The sequence below is a fragment of the Pteropus medius genome, unplaced genomic scaffold (genome assembly GCF_902729225.1).
Source record: "Pteropus medius unplaced genomic scaffold, Ma_sr-lr_union100, whole genome shotgun sequence".
Taxonomy (NCBI): Eukaryota; Metazoa; Chordata; class Mammalia; order Chiroptera; family Pteropodidae; genus Pteropus; species Pteropus medius.
The window spans coordinates 5,179,056-5,201,992 of record NW_024344378.1 but is presented as its reverse complement, the minus strand read 5'-3'; the positions used below and the strand labels follow the sequence as shown (position 1 = coordinate 5,201,992).

The following is a 22,937-nucleotide window of genomic DNA, read 5'->3' as shown; positions in this document are numbered from 1 at the left end:
AAATAATGACCGGTGGTATTTTTAGTTCAGAATAGGTATGTTTCAACATTTCCTATTATCTGAATATCTTAAAATGACATCCACGATCTCAGAAATGTCAAGACCTCTCTCTCCTTCAGAAATGCATTTGTCGCTAAACTTAAATCGACATGAACTAACAGTCATGCTGCTGACGGGGACACGGGCAGTTTTGTCATAGAAATTCCTGAGACGTAGGAAGAGGGGTTAAGACTCGAAACACCAGGGGGATCCGGAGAACCAGATCGACTAGTGGGAGTAAGAGTCAGAATCGTTCAACCTTCATACCTGATTCAGAAGTTATTCTGAATTTTTAAAATACCCCAAGTGATCTCCCATCGAAGCTTCTTGAATTTGAATATTCCCAGCCTCCAAATGACTTCGGCAACTCCAAAAAGGTACGTAGGAGAGAACATGGACGGTGTCTTTTATTGATTGGCTTGTTCATCAGGAGATTGAAGAAAGCAGAAAGGTTTCCTTCTAAATAGCAAAGGAAAGGACAGCCGTGGAACAGGTGGAATCCTTGAGTCATGCTCCGGGTGGGCCCACCGTTCCCTCTGCTGCAGAGACATGGCCACGTGCTCGGATACGTCCAAAGGCTGCGCACGCGGGTCAGTCTAATCTGTCCAGTGTGTGTAAGGACTACTCTTAATGTATGTCCTTGTCCTGTGAGTCTTGGTGGTTTGTCCATCTCTTCCTAATAACGAGAAGAATTCTCAAAACTCAGGAGAAAAGGAAACACCATTGCAGGTCACTGGTAATTTTGTACCGAAAATCTGGCTGGGTCGTTTTTCATCTGTGAAGGTCCTTTATGCCTTTGAATTTGTGCGTACTCTTCCAAATGATGAAATTACAAAGGGACGTGTTGTTTTGTCAAGTTCAGAACCATTGGGGAAATCATGTAATTCAGAAAGTTACACCTAGAAATTACAGACATTTATTTTATAGGATTCTTTTCATATCCCTTAAAAAATATTTCTCATGCCAAGGTCAGAGGTAAACAAGTACTGAATAAATTCACCTGACCTTTTAGATAGCCGTTCCTTTTTTCACATTTCCTGTGACACTCTATGCAACTAACTGTCCTCCATTAAATAAAACTGGAAGTGGATGCCTTCAAAGCAGAAAAAGCAAAAGGAGCTATGAACTGATACTGCAGGAAAACAGAGAGAAATAAGAGTCAGTGTGTATGGGGGAGGGGGAAGGGAAGAGAATCTTAAATGGATCTTAAAAAATTTTTTAATTTTTTCCATTTAAGTTCTTAAGTTACTTGTAATTTTTATTTTTCTCTATATCTGTAGATCTAACATGCAACATGAAAAGCTATAATAACCATAAATGGAGGAGGGAATTAATCTGATGAAATTTGTTGTAACCACATTGACTACATTACTTTAGCTTGTGAATAAAAGAATTCAGAATTTGAAAAATTCTTTTAAATAGTTTCTATATTTTAGAAAGTCATTCACACATAGAAATTATTGTGTCATTAATATAATAAAATGATATAGTTCAAGAAGTTTTCCACTTCTAAATTTAAAACACCCACTTGTTTTGTGTATCTTTTATATTTAATTATACTCCTTTAGTTACCAAGCAACTCTTGTTTATATGTGAGAAATATTTGACATTAATAGCCAACATTAAGAACATACTATGGGCCACTTATTGTTCTAAATGATAGATCACACACACATATACACACACCCCCACACCACATACCAATATATATGTGGATGGATGGATGGTGGATGGGAGCATGCATATATAGATACAGAGATACATAGAGAGATACTTAGAGTTTGGATATATGTTTGTGTGTGTATATATATATATATACACACACACACACACATACACCCATATATATATATAGTGATACATATATACCTATATGTTACTTAGAGATATACGTGTTTGTATTGTAAGCAGATATCCCTTGTGTGTGTGTGTGTGTGTGTGTGTGTGTGTGTGTGTGTGTGTGTGGTGGGGAAGGGGAGGGCTTTTGTTTCTTTTCACATTCCTAGTGCCCAGGACATAGTAGATTTCAAGAATATTGGTGAAGGGCTGGAGAACTGGAGGAGCAGAGGCTCCAACACAGGGGCTTTTAGAAATGAGAACTCAAATCGTGTCACTATGACTATGAATTTTAAGTCATCATAAAAGATTTTATAACCAAATATAAACCATTAACTTCTGCTGCCTTTGAACAGTAGAAGGAATTTAAATTAACAATCTGCCAGTTACTAATATAGTCATTCAAACTGAGGGTTTATTCAGTGATGTATTTAAAAGGAGCCAAATTAAAAGTATCTTTGAAACCCTAGATTTGCAACAAGAATAGCAAGAATTAAAAAGTTTGTAGAGGTACTGAAGAACATTCAGAGGTTTTTTTTTTTTTTTTTTTTTTAATCTTAAAATCTGGTTTGATTTATTTTTCTTTAAAAGTTAATGCCTAGCTAGACTCTGTTAGTCTGATGAAGATATAACTCCTGAAAAGCCCCCTTTTGGGAATAGCTAAGAAACAGTTTAGACATCAGTTTCTGGTATGTAAAATATATGCAGGGTACCAGCCTGAAATTATGTCTTGTTAGTGTCTTGTTAGTCTTGTTTATGCTCCTCGCCCATTTATCCCTGATGAGCCCATCTACCAGTTTGTTTCTTGTTACCAACTTCATATATTTTCTATTTTATGCGTTTGTTGTCTTGTACTACAGAATTCAGAAAAGACAGGGCTAAGCAAAAATACAAGTAGATTTGACCTTTGAACAATGCAGGGGTTTGGGGCATCAATCCCCATGCACTCAAAAATCTGCCTATAACTTTTGAGTCCCCAAAAACATAGCCATAGTTGTCCCTCTCTATCCACGAGGGATTGCTTCCTGGACCCCCCTGGATACCAAAATCTGAGGATGCTCAAGTCCCTTCTATAAAATGCATACAGTTGGCGTTCCATATCCATGCTTGAATCCACAGATGTGCAACCCAGGGATATAGAGGGCCGACTATATTTTATTGAAAAAAGAAATCCACATATAAGTAGACATGCACGGTTCCAACTCATGTTTTTCAAGGGTCAACTGTACATAGGTACTTATTGGTGGTTAACTTAATTAATGTATACATTTTGATTAGGGAACATGGAATTCTTTTCTTATATTTTTTTGAAGAGATGATCAAGAGTTTTTGTTTTTTTTGTTTTTTTTTGTTTTTCCTAGAAAATAAACTTACAAACCAGCTTTGGAAGGCAAGATACTACATAATAGTATCCTTTTCAGAGAAAGACATAACTATTCTTTGGCATAAAGAGATAATTATTTATCTCAACATTAGATCACAGTAGAAGACAAGTCAACCTAAGCAGCAAATGAGATGCAAGAAATGAAATTACATTTACCTTTTGATGTTTTCAGAATTACTGACTCGTACCCCAGTGACGAACAACTTCACCAACCCTAGGACTGTCTTGTACTTTTCTAAGTAATTTTTTCCAATTAAAAATACTCTCGAGATATAATCCTCTGAGATATGTTTGTATAGCAAGCAATTATACCTGTTCTGTCTCTTAATCCTCAAACTCAATACTTTGGTTCATAAAAAAGCAAGGATTTCTTAGCTAAGACAGACAAGAATCAGCAGCTGGAGCTGCATTTCCAAATTATTTATATGTAGTGAGACGTGGCTTTTCCTGAAAATAAATTTCAAATATCAAAGGATTTGCTAAATGGCCTGAGATCTGCTAAATGGCCCTGTTGCTCAAGAATGGAGACCCTTTGGATAAAATACAGCTCTGGGATCATCTGTTGGCGAGGTTGTGGATAACTCCTGGCACAACCAACTTGGATATGGTGTGCTTTTGATCATCTTGAAAATATGCTTCATTTTCTCCATGTCACTTAGAAAGGCAATGACAAATTATTTTAAGGATAAATTTAACATTTCCTAAAAAAGCAAGAGTTTATGTTCTTAGTCCACAAAGAAATTAGGATGAAACTAAAAGAAAAAAAGTAGTGTATATTTTTTCTAGTAGCTGCCACCCCATATTTTTCAATTAAGGAAATTCACAGGCCAGGTAATTATATTATTTTAGATATTTTCTCTCGTTGCAGCAGAATAACAATTGAGCAGATATAATTTTAGCTCACCAGCTGGCACTGTCACTAACATACTGACAGGTACCTGTTTTGAATGAACGGACAGATTGCTAAAATGTTGTTTTTTGGTTCTGTTCATTTCACTTTGAAAATGAATATAAAATTCAGTGATAAAGAGTACTTTTTAAAAACCAAAAAGGAATCTTCTCTACTGACAAAAAAGATGCATGGTAATTAACCCTTTGCTACACCCTGTTAGATGGTACTGGTTCGTTTTTTATTCATCTCTGCACATACCACATATCCTGGTACTGCCTATCGAATTAAATGGGTACAGTACAGCACAAATCTTTTAACTCTTTAAGAGGTGTGGAAGATATTCTTGTACGCAGGGATTCTGCTGGTCCCAAGTTCTTTAATGACTGTTGGACCGAATGCAGATCGAGAAGCTCATGTCAGTACAGATATTCTTTTTTTCTTCACTTGCAGCTGTTTAGGATGCATACATGTTTCTCATACCTAGTAGTACATTTTGCTTCTATTCCTCCTGTAATCATTGCTTCCTGGGAATAGAATCGAGACTCACAAAGGCTTGAAATTTTCCTCTTTAACTTGAAAACTATAATATCAGCACAAATTCCAGCCCAGCTACAAGTGAAGAAAGTTGTGTTTCAACTGAACCAAGCATATGTCTCCACTATAAAATTTAGAAGATTGTCTGGCTATCGTTCATTTATAGGTTTATCTTCTTTCTCATTAGACTTTAAGAGTTTTGAAGGTAGATTTCATATTTTCTTTGGTTTCTAATCACCAGTACTTATCAGAGTTCTGCTTAAAACAATTGACTGATGAATGACTGTCAAGTGATTCTAGGTGATTCAGCTTCTCCCCAAGACCAGTCCTGCCAGTGACTTTAGCAAACGGCTTTATAACAGGTAGCTGCTGTCCTGAATTTCTCATGTTCTGTTGAAATTTGGGAAGAGCATTAAAATTCTGGGAAAGTTTTCATTAATTTTGGTTCACATCCTTTCTGGTTTCTCCGATATTTCAAAAGGTAAAATATAATACTGTCAGTAAATGATTCTTTAGCTAAAGGGAATTTTTAGGGATCCTGGGAACTCACATTCTCTATCATATTATATGTTATTCAGGTGGATATGTCCCTTCAAGGTGTATTTTCTACAAAAATCTTATCAAAGTGTCCATCTTAGTTAATATGTTTCATATTTCAAAAACTTTATTGAGATACAGAGTACATAACATAACATCCATTCTGTAAATTATAAAATTTGGTGGTTTCAGTGTATTCACAGAATTATGCAACCATCAGCATTATCTAACTTTAGAAAAATTCTATCACCCTGAAGAGGAACTTTATACTTATTGGAAATCACTTCCTTTTTCTTCTGCACAGGAAACCGCTAATCTACTTCATGGTCTCCATGAAGTGACCACTCTGGCCATTTCATATAAATCAATTCATAAAATAAGTGGCTTTTTTGTGTGACAGGTTCCTTTCATTTAGCATAATATTTTCAAGGTTTATCCATGCCTTAGCATGTATCAGTACTCCATTCCTTTCTAATGTCAAATAATATTTCTTTGTATAGATATTTTATTTCTTCATTCATCAGTACATGAATATATGAGTTACTTTCACTTTTTGCCTATTATGAATAATGTTACATGAACATTTATACAAAAGTTTCTGTGCAACACATGTTTTCAATTCTCTTGGCTATATATTTGCTAGTAGAATTACTGGATGAAATTGTAATTTCTATGTTTAACATTTTGAGGGCTTGCCAAACTTTTCTAAAGCGGTTATACCATTTACAAACTCAACACTTGTACGAGGGTTTCATGTTCTCCACTTCTGTGCGAACACTTGTTATGTGGTTTTATTTTGTCTGTTTGTTTTAATTTTAGCCATCTTAATGGAAATGAACTGATGATATCTCATGGTGGATCTGAATTGTATTTCTCTAGTGACTAATAAAGTTGAACAGAGTTATGTAATCATCAGCATCTTTTTCGGTGCTTTTTGGCCATTTGTATATCTTTTTTGGAAAATATCTGTATGAATCTTTGCCTATTTTATTTGGGCTATTGTCTTTTAATTGTTGAGGGTTTTTTTTTTCTATTTCAGATGCAAACCCCTTATCAGATATATGACTTGCTAATATTTTCTCCTATTTTCTGAGTTTCTGTTCCACTTTTTTGACAGTGTCATTTGAAGTAAAAACAACTATTGCCTAATTCGCATTTATAAGGATTTACTCTTCTAAGAGTTCCATGGTTTTATTTCTTACATTTGGGTCCATGATACGTTTTTATTTAATTTTGAATGTGCTATGAGTACTGGTTCAAATTCATTCATATGCATGTGAATATCCTGTCATCGAAGGATCATCGCTTAAAAGACTGTTGTTTCTTCCACTGAATTGTTTGGTACCATTTTAGAAATTGTATTGACCACAAACTAGTTAGTTTATTTCTAGACTCTTAATTATTGTCTGCATTGTGGATGTTAAACCAACCTTGAATTCCGGAGGTAAATCACACTTGTTCATGGTATACAATTCTTATTTTTTATGTTACTAAATAATGTTTCTAGTATTTTTAAAGGATCCCCCCCTCTGTATTCATAAGGGATACATACTGACGTATAGTTTTCCTGTGATATCTTTGGTTTGTCATCAGAGTAATGCTGTATTATTGTATGACCGGGAAAGTCTTTTCTCTACTTCTATTTTTGCAAAGAGTTTGTGAAGGAATGGTTTTAATTCTTCTTTAAAAATTAGCATAATTCATCATTGAAGCCACCTGGGCTTTTGTGGGGAGGAGGGGTTTGATTACTAATTGATTCTCTTGCTGTAGGTCTATCAGATTGCATTTTTCTTCTTCAGTCTCAGTTATTTGTGTCTTTCTTTTTACTTTTTCATTTTATCTGGGTCATCTAATTTATGAGGGTACAATTGTTCATAGTTGTCTTTTGTAATCTTTTTTTATTCAGTTAGGTTAATAGTGATGCCTTCTTTCATTCTTGATTTTAGTAATTTGAGTTTTCTCTTGGCGAATCCTCCTAAAATTTTGTTAACTTTGATTTCATTGATTTTTCTTTATCTTTTCTTTTGTTTTTCCTCTGGTCTTTATTATTCCCTTCCTCCTGGTCACTATAAGCTTAATTTGCTCTTTTTTTAAATGTCTTAGAAGGAAAAGTTATTGATATTCATATGAATATCTTTCATCTTTTTACTAATGCTTTTACACCTATAAATTTCCTCTAAGCACTGTTTATAGCTACATTTGATAAGTTTTGGCATGTCGTGGATTCATTTTCATTCACCTGAAAATACTTCCTAATCGTCCTTGTTATTTCTCCTTTAATTAACTGGTGATTGGGGAGTGTATTATTTAATTTCCACATATTTATAAATTTTTTAAGTTGCTTTTTCTTGTTGATTTATAATTTCTGTTGTGGTTGGAGAACATACTTTCTATTATTTTAATCTTTTTAAATTTATGTTTTATGACCTAATATAGAAGCTATTGTGGAGAATGTTCCTTTTGCATTTGGGAGGAATGTTGCGTTTTGCTGTTTTGGGTGAAGTGTTCTATTATTAATTCTTTTAGTTTATAGAGTTGTTCAAGTTTTCTACTTTTTTGTTTATCTACTATCTAATTGTTCTAGCCATAGTTATATGTAGGGTGTGAAGTGTCCAACTATTACTGGTGAATTTTCCATTTCTTCCATCACTTCTGTCAGTTTTTAATTCAGATACTATTTAGGATCATATATGTTTTCAATTATTAAGTTTCTTTATAGATTTACTCTTTAATTATTATAAAATGTCCTTCTCTGTCTCTAGTAAAAAAATTTTGCCCTGAAGTCTACTTTGATAGTAGTTTTCCTATATCCACTCACTATTTTTTGGTCACTGTCTGCTTAACACAGTTGACCCTTGGACACCATGAGGTTTAGGGGCATCAACCTCTTGTGCAATCAAAAATTCACACACAACTATAGTCAGTCCTCCACGTATGTAGATTCCCAGCTATGGAGCTGATGCTTAAACAGCATGGGTTTGAGCATGGGTCAGGAGAACTGTACAGGTCAGTGAAACAGTCAATTGAAAGAAATCTGATTGTAAGTGGGTCTGAACACTTCAAACTCGTGTTGTTCAGTGGTCACTATTACCTTCCTCTAGTGTTTTACTTTCAATTTGTGTCTTTGAATCTAAAGTGTAACTCTTGCAGATAGCATATAATTGGGTCATTTTTAAATCCATTTAGTTAATATCTTCTGCCTTTTAATTGAAGTATTTAGTCCTTTAAGTTTAATATAATAACTGGTAAGGTAGGATTTAATTCTTGCCATTTTGCTATGTCTTTCTTCCACATCTTATGTTTTTTATGTTCCATTACTTCATCACTGCCTTTTTTATGTTAGACATTTAATAGAATAAAACAGTATACTGTTTTAATTCCTTTGTTGAATTTTCTACTATATTTTTTGTATATTACAAGTGATGTCCCAGGAACCATAATGAATATATTAATTTACAACAATCTAGTTTGGTCTGTTACCAACTTAATTTCAATCTAAATGAAAATTTTGTTCCAGTATAGTATCACTCCTTCCCTCTCTTTTGTGCTCTGATTACATACCATATTTTTTGCCTAAAAATTGGTTAAGATGGTAAAGCTAATGTTAAGTGTTCTTGCTGCAATTAAAAATAAGTAAATAAATGGTATGTCGACGATTGTTAGGAACTGTAGTGCCTGGAATCTCCCGCTACTTGCAAGCTAACAGGCAGGATTTCATGGATACGGAAAGAAGACGTGACGCTCCTGGGTCAGAGACAAAGGACTTTGTCTTTCATAGTATAGCCAGAAGCATGAACTTCATGTTCCCACATTTCCTTCTGTCTTCCAAATCTCTTTAGGGTGATGCAGAGACCCAGTGGGTTCTGAACATGCAGTGAGTTTATATCAAAACAAAGGACCCCCAACTTTTAAAAACTCCAATATTTTATTTAAAAGTGGCTGTTCACAAATATGCCCAACATTTGCCCCAGAGGGAGACATTATTTTTATTATCCTGTTCAGGAAACAAATCTGCCTCCATGCCAATTGGAAAAGGTATTTATCTTTCAAGATAGTCAATATACAAACATCCATGGAAATAAAATTTGGAGTAAAAACTGTCAGTGCTTCTACTCAAAATGTGTAGCCTTTAAGAATCCCATTGGTAGTTGTTTCCCAATAATTGTTAATTTTATAATTAACATTACTTTATAAGAATGGAAATCAGGATAACAATTAAAGGAGCCGTGGGCATAACCTAGAAATCCTTAACTTCGAGTTGCACATGCTATCCGATGAGACTGACTTGGCCCCTTTGAAGCTTAGGTTTTGTTAAGGGAGAGCTTCTTTCCATTCACCTTCTCTTTCTCTTTGACTCTTTAACGAACTTTAGTCATTATCATTTATTCTTCCCCTATGTCACAAAATACATACTTTATTATTTTTACAGTCTGTTGTTTTAATCTTCCTTCTCCTGCCTGACTGTAAATTCTACACTAGCAAGAATCTTTATCTGTGGGTTTCACAGTTCTATCCTCAGCAACTACATTAGTGACAGGTATCAAGCATATAATTTATAAGTATTAGCTAAATCTCAGCAGCTGAGGTGTATATATAGTAGACATATGTCATTGAGTTTGTCACCTGGTACAAATGCCCTTTTCATCTGTGGGGAATCCACACCTGAGGTAACACAGCCTATTTATCACCATGGTAACATCAATAATCACAATGTTTGCTATCCCTACATCCCCTGCTGCTCAGGTATGGGCATATGTTCTAGGCTGTAGCCATTAGTATGCCCACTCCAGTCCTTGAAAGAGAAGCTGGCGATGCAGTAAAGCATGTGTGCACAGGGTCTATTTTGACAAGAGTGGATCAAATATTCTTTTAATGAAATACTTCAATGTCTAAATTAGCTAAAGTTGTTTTCTGTTGCTTGTATTTACATATATCTGTACTATGAAATTTTTAGCAGTATACAATACAAAAATCCAGTTCAGATCCACAATTAGATTTTCAAAAGTTTTGGTCAATGTTCTTTTGATACAAAAAGTGCACTTAAAAATTCACATAATAATATATAATAAATAAATATAAGTGTACATAGTAAAAAGTTTGTAACCTAACCAGAAAAACAGGATAATAATTTTAATTTTATAAATTTAAAGAGAATTTAAAAACAAAATTAAAAAAGAATAGTCTGGTATTATTTTTAATGTGCAAAATGTGTTAATTCAATAATTTCTTGAGTTTTAAAGGACATTAAATATAAAAAAAAAAACTTGTACATTCACAAGGCAAGATGCTCTTTAAATGACCTGAGAAATATTTAGACTGACTTTTTAATGATTTTTCTCAGAACACCTTTCTGAAATACATAATGCAATCAATGCAAAACTATGTTAAAAGAAAGTCAGCTATTTTTATTCTCTATTTCATTTTATTAGAAGAGGCTCAGTCCAAAATGCGTACATAATATTATTGTGCTAAGGCACTAAAGAGGAAACCCGGGGCTAGACCTATCTGATCACAGCTCAAATGCTTCCTGTAGTGGAGAATTTCCTATATAAATAATGCAATCAATTTCAAAGGCCACATGCTTTTCTTTACCTTTTCATATTTTATATCAAATTATTTTAGGACATGCAAATATCTCTTTCATAATTCAGTGTGCTACAGTAAACCGAAGAACAATTTTTGGAAAAAGGAGGTGGCTTGGATTGAACAGATTCCAGGCATTTCTGTGCTAATTTGGGTTGACAGCTCAATGATTGTTCTATACACAAAGTTAAAACAGCAGAAACGAATTGAGCAGAGCACCTGCTGCTGAGAAGTTCTCCACCTCCCTCTGCTGGCTGCCGTGGACTGTGCATGCGTTCTGTAGGCTTTTTTTCCATCGGGAAAGAAGCTGGAGTCGGGACAAATACCTGCTTTCTAACCATAATCCACATATATGTTTTACGATGGAAGGATATCAAGAATAAATTAATCTCAATACAGTATAGACTGTGGACTGTGAAAAATTTTTAGATTTCTGAATGCTAAAGATGATCACTTGAATACCTCTTTTTCAGCTTGATGTTTTGGTAGGGGTATAAGGATAATGTGTTCCTACTTTATAATTTGCAAGAGATTTTCTTTTGTTTGTCCACTATTTGAAAGTAAGCCAATTCACTTATTACTGAGTAATCGTGGCCTTCCTGAACATCGTATTCTATTTGACTGTTCTTCATTAAACAACTAGACATTTGTTGCTTGTTATCCTCAAACGATTTAGGAAACATTCTTAACAGGAGTAGGAGAAAAAAAGATGAAGGGTGGGAAATGGGTTTACAACACAATTTGCTGTGATTTCTTGGCAAGGGGAAACTAGAAATGTGACTTTATCGATGAGTGAAAATCAAATTGTCATTAAGTATTTACTGAAATCTGTCTACGTAAAAGGCCCTTTTTATAAAAGTCATGGTGTATAATAAAAAAAATGGAACCTAAGAATTGAGGAAAATAATCTCAACCCATCTCTCTCTCCCCCCGCTCCCCCTCCCCCTCCCATTTTGTAACGGTGGAGAAGAGTAAGAATGAAGCCATAAGCCTAGGGCAACAAAACTGAAGAATTGTACAAAGCTATAATTTGAATTACATGCTTATTATTTAACACTTATAAAAGTGAAGCATATATGACACAAAAAATAAACTATAAAAATTCTGGTAGGTAGTGTTTTTAAGATCTACTTCTGCTTAGCAGAGAGGGATAGGAGAGTGGAGGGTGAAGCCTCCCAACTGTCAACTGTCATTCATCGGCATGGTACTTGTATCCTATAAAGTTGCTTGAAAAGGAACTGTATAAATGTTATACAAATTGTATAAATGTATCTTCAGGAAAATCACATATCAGTCAGGGTCAGACAGTCAAATGGAAACTACCCTTAGAAACAAAAGGAAAGAACTTGGCAGAGAGAATTAAAGTCCTGCAAAACCATTAGAACCGGGCAGCCCAGACCTCTGAAGCTAGACTAGTATTCAGGGAACAGAAAGACCTGGAATTACCAGAAACTGCTGGGGGTGACCTTGGCTGACCAAGCTCCTGAAATTCCCATTCTCAGTGGGACGCGAGCTCTTGGCATACTGTGTAACCATTACTGTGCCCTACATGTCTTTAGATATCACAAAGTCTTTCTTCATGTAAGGTTTTCTATTTTATGTAGTCACATCTGTCTTTAATCTTTCTGGCTTCTGGGTTCATGACCTACTTAGGAAGGTCTTCTCCAGTGCAATGTAGCAGAGATTTCATTCCGTATTTATGTTCATGTATTTATAGTCTTATTTTTAAGTTTAGATTTTATTCATCTTGGGTTTATTTTTACATATTATCCTTCCAGAACTACGGAATCAACTTGTAAAATTGTATTTAAAATAATCTATAGATATTTTGATTGTAGTTAGGTTGAATATTACATGAATTACAAAAGAGCTTCCATTATTATGTCAAATCTTTGCAAAAATAATATTTCTTAATTTATTGTCATCTTTTTGATCTGTCAACAAAATGTTATAGGTTTCATTATTTAAATTTTAATCCTTTCTTCCTATGTTTATTACTAGGTATTTTATGTCTTAGTGAAAGGAATCTTATTTCTCTTATTTTTATAAATTTGTGATCTCAAACATATAGAAAAACATTGATTTCTGTATGTTTTTTGGCATCTAGTCACATTCTTGAACTCATCTATGATTTTTAGTTATTTTTCTATTGATTCTCATGTTTTTCTAAGTCTAAACATAAAGGCTATTTGTCTTTCCCTTTCCTATTATTTATATGTTTGGGGGTTTTTTTTTGCATTATTGCCGTAAGTAAAAACCTTAATTTAATGTTGAATCACTGGAAGAAGAGCAGACACCTTGTTATATTTCCAACTTTATTGGAAACCTTTCTAATATTCAAGATTAAGGACCATTTTGTTGCAGTTTTCTCATATATATCGTTAAGGGGATACCCACCTATTCCAAGCTTAACACTTTTCACCGGGAATTGTTATAAATTATCAAATTATTTGGGGACCCCTTCAAATAATTTAATTATTTTTTTCTTTACTCTGTAAATCCAGCCAGTTTTATTTTAATAGCTTTCCTTGGATTGAACTCTTTGGATCATCGTAGGAGCTATCAGTTTTGGTTATTTGTTTTAGACCATCTTCTTTAAGCTATTGAGTTTTCTGCCATGATCTAGAGATTAACAATAACAATATTGTTGTTGTTTTCTGTTGCAAAGTAGAATTTCTTAAGCGATTTTTTTTCTCCAGACAATGAGGCATAAGGAATGAGGCAAGGTAAAGAATGAGTTTGAGTTCTCTCCGTTAAGGGATAGGGCACAGGGAAGGCTTCCTCTAAACTCTGAGTCTTTTCTGGGCGTAAGCAGAGAGGATGGGTCCTCCCCAAGCCACAGGGAAGTGGGGAAGTTCAGACCTCCAGTGCAGCCTCCCCGGCAGGGTGAGGTTTCTCTGCACACAGAGAGATGCCTATCTCCCTGTGGACCGGAAGCTCTAACCTAGTTAGCTGTCTAGGGTTCCTGGTGAACAGTATGAACTTCATCTTCAGCTCAGTCTCTGTTAAACAGGTAGCACTTCTGCCTTTGGGTCCTGTGTCCTCCCCATATTGTAAGCAGTGATAAACAACAGAAACCCTCCACTTGGCACTGGCTAAAAAACCTGAATATACATTGAATTCTTTATTATTTGCATAGTACATTTTCATAGTTCTAGTTTCTTTAACTGTAAATGGGGGTAATAATAACAACTACTTTATAAAGTCATATGTAAGGATCTAACTAGCAATATGTGTAAAGTACTTAGAATAGTTTCTGACATCCTGATTGGATATCAACTCAGATGGATGTAATTATTACTTTGGAGTTGAACTTCTCATGTGGATCATTCTGTGATGCCTGCTCCTAGGAGCTTGTGTTTATTAGTTACTATTTTCATATAGCAAATAACCACAGATTTACCAGCATAAAACAATACACATTTATCATCTCGCAGTCTCTCGAGGTCAAAAGTCCAGGCACAGCTTAGCTGGGTTCTCTGCTTAGGACCTCACAGGACTGCGTTCAAGGTGTTGGCTGGGCTCTGTCCTCCTTGAAAGGCTTGATGAGGGAATATCCCCCTTCTAAACCTACAGACCTGTGGTTGTAAGACTGGGGGCTGCTCTCACTTTCTAAAGGCCACCTTCTGGCCCCCAAAGGGTCAAATAGTCTTAGATAACGTAAACATGGAAGTGACATCCCACCACCTTTGCAATATTCTTTTAGTTAGAAGCAAATCACGCCGTGGACAGCAGCTAATCTCCTGCTTAAGTGTTTCCAGCTTATCCTGACTGACAGCCTGCCCTATGGGTTTTGGGCTTGCCTAGCCAACCTTCACAATTATGTAAGCCAATTCCTTTAACATCTTTCTCTCCATCCATCCATTGTTTTCTATTTGTTTGTTTGTTTGTTTTCTGGTAGAACCCTGACTGCTGTAATCACATTGATCTTGAGGTTAAATAGATCTGGAATTCATACACGTCTACAAACATGAGTGCTGACTCTTCCTCAGGTACCCTCCAGATTCTGTTTCCACCCTTCTCCACCTGTTCTGATCTCGAGGGGTTAACCTCTGTGGATTGCATCAATGAGGCTACTTTATCCTCTGTATTCACAGTGGATTCATTCAAAAATAGATCCTGACAGCAGACCAGAGATTAGAGGAGAACGAAGCTGGAGTATTTACTTCCTTGGCACCTTTGCTGCCGAGCCAGTCAGATGCTCCCCTATGCAAGGCCATAGGTCCTACAACGAGGCCACCTTTTTCAGCTCCTGTTCCCTCCACTGGTACCTCTGCGTTTAGGGTTCGTGATGGCTCCCCGATGGTCTCACAACAGGGTGCTGCTCCCTCTCAAATTAATTTCCTTAAACCTTGCCCACAACTTTTCAAATAGATTTTCAGTATAGTCTTTTTAATTATCATATTTGAGCAATCCAACCCTCTCCTGCCTGGCCACAGACCCATCAGGGATGCAGACAAATTCTGCACATTATTTCTGATCACACAGCCTCAGCTAATGCTACTACATAGGAGAAGTATTAAGAGTAGATGAGATGGGAGGGATGGAAAGCATGAACCTGACCGGAAATTGAGAGAATATACAGAACCCCCATTGTTGTGCAGATCCACTGTGTTAGAGATCTGTCAAGTGAGAAAATTAAGTTTATTTGATACTCTGCCTGCCCTAAGAGAACAAGGAAAAAACAGTACCTGTAACTAAAATACAAATAATCTTCTGGGTGAGTTTAAAAGACCATAGCTAAAAAAAACACATCATAATAGCTCCTCAGACGTAACTTGAACATTTTCATCCGAGAATTTCAAAGCAGGTTATTAATGCAAATGGCAAGAACATCAGAAAAACTGGGCTTCTAAATACAGAACATACTCCTATGTAACTACAGAGACTGCCTTGCATTTTAAGGGAATTTTTAAATCATTCTTTTAATGTTTGTTATGTTAAACATCACAGTTGTCAGTTCAGTTCATAATCATTAGTCTTTCTTAATATTGCAAATAAAAATGATCAAGTTCCTGATTCCTTATTAAAATTGCTTCTGGTTTATCCTGCATTCTTGCCAGCAACCAGAGTAAGGAAAAGCAGTTAATATATCATGAGGCATCTTAAGTGCTATATTACTGGACCAGCTGGCAATATTTTAAGAACTCAGTTTATTACAAAGATTTCTCAGTGGAAAAATATAATAATAATGATCTAAGTTATCTACTAACAGCATTTAGAATTACTGAAAGCATTGCTAGAGATCCTTTTTAACGATCCTCAATAAACCAAATGTAAAAGGTCAGGTAAGCAAATCACAGTTGTGCAGAAACGTTTTCATTCAACATTTAAAAGCATCTGATTCCCTTTAACAGGTCAGACATCTCAGGATTTTAGACACTACAGATTTTAAAACAAGATGTTTCACATCAAAATATATGGCATCGTGCAAATTTGTGGGCCGAAGTTCAGAATATGGACTTTATCTTTCAGTGTTACATTTTATATTGCTAATAAAGATTTGAAAATTGTTTAGATTTGGTTCAGAAATATTAGTTCTGTGTCTATTTCTGAACACCTATTATGTCCCAGAAACTTTACTAGGCTTAAAAAGACTTTGGGATAAAAATATACACAGCTAGGCATCCAGAGATGTAAGCAAATAGTTTCAATTCAAGTTGATGACTGCTCTGATGGAGAATGACAAAATGCATGGTCACCATGGACATATTTAGACCTATGCTTGCCTGAGAGAGGCAGGAAAGACTTTACAGAAAAGGAACAACAGAATTAAGACTTAAAGAATGACCAGGTGCTGACCAGGAAGAAGAGTAGACAAAGGTATGCAAATGGGTTTTACCTGCTCTTATCACTTCAACTATTACCTATATGCTAATGTCTCTGAAAAGTTTGTCTTCTGCTTAAATTTATCTCCTGCCTCAACACTCTCGTATTGAATTACTGTTAGCATACCTCCATTTGGATGACCCAGGGGAACCTGAGATTTACTGTGTCCGGTGTCATTTCTATCCAGTTCCTTTGTAACCTGTTCCTTCTCTTGAATTCACCTTCTGCCTAGACCAACGAGCAAAACTCTTGGATGTTACCTTTGAATCCCCATTTTCTTTTATAGCCCACATTGAAGGAGTCACCAAGCTTAACCAGTCCTACTTGTGTTATTTCTCCTAAGACATGCAGGTTTTTCTCCAAATGTCTGTGTTTTGTTCAAGTCTACACATTTTGTCCCTTGAAATACCGTAACAATGTCCTAATTGGCCATCCTGTCTCCATCCGATTCCTTCCATTTTTTTTTTTTCCACACTATCACGAAAGCCGCCTTTCTGAAAAATACATTCGAGTACATCCCTCCCCCATTTGACATCTTTAAAGGGGTTATCTTTGTTGCCGGAAACATAGCATCGAAAGCCCTTCACGACCTGGATTTGCTTGTCTTTCCGATCTCATGTCCACTTCTGTACCTGTCCCCAACCAGCTCTCCAGCAGGCGCTATGCTTCAGCTCCGCTTGAGTCTTCATCAGTGGTCTGATGTTGAGTGGCTTTGCAATCTCTTTCCATCCTTTCACTAAATTATTTATTTTCAAAATTCTGTTCAGGTGCCACTTTTTCCAGGAAGATCCTTCCATCCACATCCCATAATCCACACTCTCCCTCCCACTTAGATTTTCCCTTGTGACTTTGCAAACAACTCGAGGTTGCCATACTGCATTTTAATTGTTTTCTGATTTTTTCCTTCATTACACTTTGAGCTCTAAGGCTCATTTTGAGCATTTCAGAAGTAAGTATATTAGCTATAGCAACTGGTAAATAGTCATTTTTTTTTTTTTGCAATATAACTTTTTCACATAAAAAATCTGGTTTTGTTTTATCGATTAATTTAAATATTGTCAATTTTTTGAATATTGTCATTTAAGGGAGCCATGCTTTTCTTCATCTAGCTGCCAGATATTCCTTAAAAGAGTGCTCTGAGAAATAAAAGAGATAACTGAATGACAATAGTCTTCAAATTGAATATTTATAAAACAGAAATATACCTTTATTCTAAAAATAAGTATTGAGTATATAATATATATGTTAGTATCTACTATAGGTTATTGTATCAGGACTGAAATTACAACAGTTAATAAAAATGACACCATACATTCCATGAGTTTATGTGAGTTTATATTGCTCTGTGTAAGACTAGGAGACAGGTTACCTAAGTTTGAACTGAAACTCTCATACTTCCTAGCTAAGTCAGCTAGTACCTCAGTTTTATCGTCTCTAAAGCTATAGAGTAGGAACATGCATAACTAATTTAGAGTAATGATACAATGTATCATGGTTTATTAGAGCTTTCAAAACTCATTCACATTCTTTATCTCATTCAAAGAAGCTTTCTCAGATTGATCTTACTCTATTTAAATTTGATTACAAATTAAAATCTACTGACATACAAAATTATTAGAACGCTGCTAAGTACATATTGTTTTCCATAAATATTGATCAATTTTAGTGTTCTTACTTAATACACAAATTGAGCCTACCAGTATCAAACGCATAACTAGTAAGAATTCACATCTAGGTATTTAGTTTCTTCTTTATACAACTCGAAGGAATTCATATTGAATTTCCAGTTAGGCACAAACTCTGCTACTTTGGTAAGAATCAGTACAGTAATATGCACCACAGGTGCACAAAATGAGTGTGTGAGTGAATGAGTGAGCAACGAGAACACACACACATCAATAATATCACTCTGTGATAGGCAGACCTCTCTTTAAATTGTTTCACATTTTAGCCTTCTGCCTATTGAAAGCACTTAAAAAATACTTAGTTTTAGGCTTATTTTTAGTAAATGTATAAAGTCAGCCTTTTGATAGGCTAATTATACTTGACTGTCACCTAGTGGTAAGAAAGGTAACTGCTGTATTTAATATATATATAGCTGTATTAGAATAACAATCTCCTGCAGTAAGCTGCATTACAGATTTCAAAACACCTTCCCATAGTTTACCACAACGAGTTTTCACAAAAGTGCTATGAGATTCATATTCATGTGGAGGAAAGTGTGCATGCATATATGGATACATATATGTATGTATATATGTATATCTAAAATCTGTCCATCGTCTTGCCTCCTCACTTTTTTTTTCCCGGATGAGTGTCATAATCACAGAATGCTGTCCTTCTGGTCACAAGAGTCATATTATGAACCTTAAATGTCCTGATCCGCCTGCCTCATATGACTGACAAGAGACCAGCTCATGGGCTGGGTACGTGACCCAAAATGAAGTAGCCACAGCTCCTCTGCGAGTTCTAAGCATAGATAATTAACAAAGGACCCTTTTCTTTTTATCATAATCTGTAAGCATGTCAGTGTAGAGCTGCGTGTGGGCATGTGTCCTTTGGTATGGTGAAGCTAATGGTAGAGAATGAAAGTACCCTGCAGAGCAGAGAGTCGCCTGGAATGCAGTCTTAGGATCCGGCAGGCCCCCCGAGACAAGCACTGTCTTTCTCCTTCCTATGATGTGGAACCTGCACCAATCAATTAATTTTTCCTTAAGATTCAATAAATTTGGTTTCTGTGGTTTACAATCAAACAATTTCTTCAAAAACGAGTAAATAAATCAACGGCTTGTCTACACTGACACATTAATGAGTGAGGTTTGTTCATTTAATACTCATTGCCATGAGCTATTTGCTATATCCCATTACATAGATGAAGGTTCTATAAATCATAGTAAATAAAAATAAAATAAATTGACAAGGATTAAGTACAAACATATGAGTATTCACATTACTCCTGAAAGGTTAAATTCCTAAATTAAGAAAAAGATATTCTCAGATTAAGTATAATAAACCCAGCTATATTTTATTTGTATGATACAACATTTAAGCAGTGATATTGGAATATCGCAAGCAAACAAAAGAAAATTACTTAGCAGGAGACCAATATCACCCGCAGCCTTTAATATACCACCAAGGGGTCAAAACTGTAAATGCAACTTGGATTTCGACCTGTGAAATTGGCTTTATCGTATCGGAACAACTGTGAGGACACTGTAAACGTGATCGCCCACCTCTCAGACCCTCTGAACACTACACTCCGTCCGCACTCAGGCCTTTTCTTCACCACGCTGGGGGAAGGGCTGTCCTGCTCTGAATACTGAAATCACGCACTTGCAACCTGGGCCAAGTGATAAAACGAAAGAGATGCCGCTGCTCGACGCCTCCCTTAGTGAAGACCTGCTGTGTCTGGGTCTCTGGCCCCAGACCTGTGTGGTCCCCAGCAGAAAAGAGGATGTGCATGAAGCTGCACTTGAAAAGGCCACTGTTATTTGTATTTTAGCTTGTCTGTAAGCGACCTAAATCATACATCCTCCAAGGTACAAAGGGGTTTAATTTACAGAATCTCCTGAGTAACCGATTGCTATTAAACCATGGATTTCTAGGCTAGATGATCAGCCACATGCACTCTTGCTCGGGAGGGGAAATTCTTAGTTTCTCATTTCCTGAGAAATTTAGAGAAATTGGGAAATTCATGTGAAATGAATTTCATGATATTAGGGAACTATCGGATCATTATTGGGGGAAACTGTTTAATAAGCGTATATTGCAGTCACCCCATAACATGCTAGCTTCTTTTCTTTATGAGACACTTTCTCTGACTCCTCAGATCTCTGTTGGAAAGATGAAGGTAAGGTCTACTCAGACTGCCCAGTAACACTGTTTTCATTCTCTTGATTATATTCAAGAAGAAGAGATTATATCCTTTCTAAATGAAAAAGAAAAAATGGTTAAGCTGGCTGCTGTGTGAACATGTATCACGTGAAGCAAGAAGTCAATTATTATGGAAAGAAAAGTTATCTCTTTAATGTTAAGCTTTGTTCCTAGTAGGGGAAAAAATAATCGCTCCTTTTAATGAAAAAATAATAGAACTATCATTATTTTAGATCTAAAATACCTTATCTGTCATATTGATTTTCACTCATGGGCTCTATTACTCACTTTGGAAATACATATTCCCCTCCCCTTTACACACACGCACACTCATGTACACACATACGAACACACAAACATGCGCACACGTGCGCACACACACACACACACACTTCTGAGATTTTTTTCTGTTCTTACGTTTTGCCGTGGCTTAAACAACGTGCCCAGGTTTCCAAGACTACTTTCAGACTGTGTCCCTGACTCGCAGTCTGGCTCTCGACGATGCTCCGTATCCCCAGATTTCAGTCAGGAAACTGCTTTTGGCGGTTCCCGTGGAAGCATGGCACTACCTTAGCGCTGATGACTTGCACCGCGTTGTTGCTTGCAGGTGGGCCTGGCAGTGAGGTGGGTGGTGCCTCTGACCCTAGTCCAGCCACTTCTCATCACCCCGTTCCCGCCCGTCGTGGAGGTCTGAGCATAAATTCTAACAGTGCTTTCATGAGTCTGGCCAGCTGTGGCATTTTCCTACATTTGAATTTCTCAGTTTCTCTGGGTTCTAAATTATCCATTAAGGTTGATCACATACTGCATTTTTTACCAAATCTTAACTCTCTTAGACCAAGCTTTCTGGAATATTTTGATGTTTTATGTAGATGTTTACCCTCTTTAATTAAAAACCCAATCTTTGCCAGGCTTTAACTATTTGGAACACTATTAAACAGAGTAGTTAAGGGGGGGTTTTAAAAAGCTTTATCGAATAAAATTTATAAACCATAAACTTCAGTCATTATACGTGTATAATCAATGATTTTTAGTAAACTTATAGAGTTGTGGCACTATCATTACCATTCGATTTTAGAACTTTTTCATCAGCCAAAAAAATTCCCATGTGTCTGTTTATAGTCAATATCTACACCCATTCCCAGTACCAGAAAACCACTGTCTTTTTAAAAATTGACTTTTCTGGATATTTTATACAAATGGAAGCACACACTATGTAGTCTTTTATCTGACATCTTTCATTCAGAGTAATGTTTTTGAGTTCATGCAAGTCGAATCGTGAATCAGTACTTTATTCCTTTTGTTCCTGAGTCATATTCCACTTAATAGATATACCACATTGGTTTACCTATAGACCAGTTGGTGGATATTTGGAGTATTTTCACTTTGGGGCCATTATGTATAATGCTGCTATGAACATTCATAATATAGATGTATGTGGACATATCTTTTCATTTTTCTTAAGTAGATGCCTAGGAGTGGAATTGCTGAGTTGTATGGTAAGTTCAAGTTTAACCTTTTGAGAAATCATCTGCCTACTTTCCAAAGCGATTGCATTGTCAAACATGTTAGGAATTCAGTTTCTCCATGTCTTCATCAATACTTGGTTTTTGTCTGTTTTCATATTATAGCAATTCTAGTGGAAGTGTAATGGTATCTCACTGTATTTTTAATTTGTCTTTACTTACTGATAGAGTAAGCACATTTTAATTCACATCTCTTTTTGGTGAAATGTCTATTTAACATTTTCTTAATTTTTTTTTATTTTTTTATTTTTTTATTTAAACACCTACAGCACCTGGTCTTCCTAGGTGGTTTCCCATCCAAGTACTAACTAGGCCCGACCCTGCTTAGCTTCTGAGATCAGTTGAGATCGGGCATGTTCGGGGTGGCATGGCCGTAGACAGAAATGTCTATTTAACAAATGTTTTGCCCATTTTTTATCTGAGATAGTTATCTTGTTGTTATTGAGTTAGAAGAATTCTTTATGTATCCTAGATACAAGTCCTTAATCAGATATATAATTTACAAATAGTTTCTCTCAGTCTATGACTAGTATTTTAATTTTCTATCAGTGACTTTTGGAGCATGAAATTTTAAATTTTGTGCAGTTCAGTTTACCAGACTTTCTTGTGTGGCTCATGCTCTGGCAGTGTATCTAAAGCCCTTTGCTAAATCTGTGCCTTCTCAATTAAGCATATCCCCCTCAATGGGGTAAACATGGGTTCTTCTGCATGGATGGAAAAAATCTTAGATTAAAAAATAAAATGAAACAGAAAAACTATGTCTAATGTATTAAAAGTAAATTTTCATAGGTGACACAGATATCATTGTTTTAAAAATCTCTTTAAAGGGCTAATAATGAAAACAAGTTTGAGAAACACCATCTAACCCAGGGATTTCTCCTGTGATTTCTTCTAGAAGTTTTAT

General features: G+C 35.7%; 1 pseudogene; it reads right to left on the bottom strand.

The window, feature by feature from the left end:
• Window positions 1-22,293: 22,293 nt before the first annotated feature.
• On the bottom strand, window positions 22,294-22,412 carry LOC120609913 (uncharacterized; annotated as a pseudogene).
• Between the last annotated feature and the right edge of the window lie 525 nt (window positions 22,413-22,937).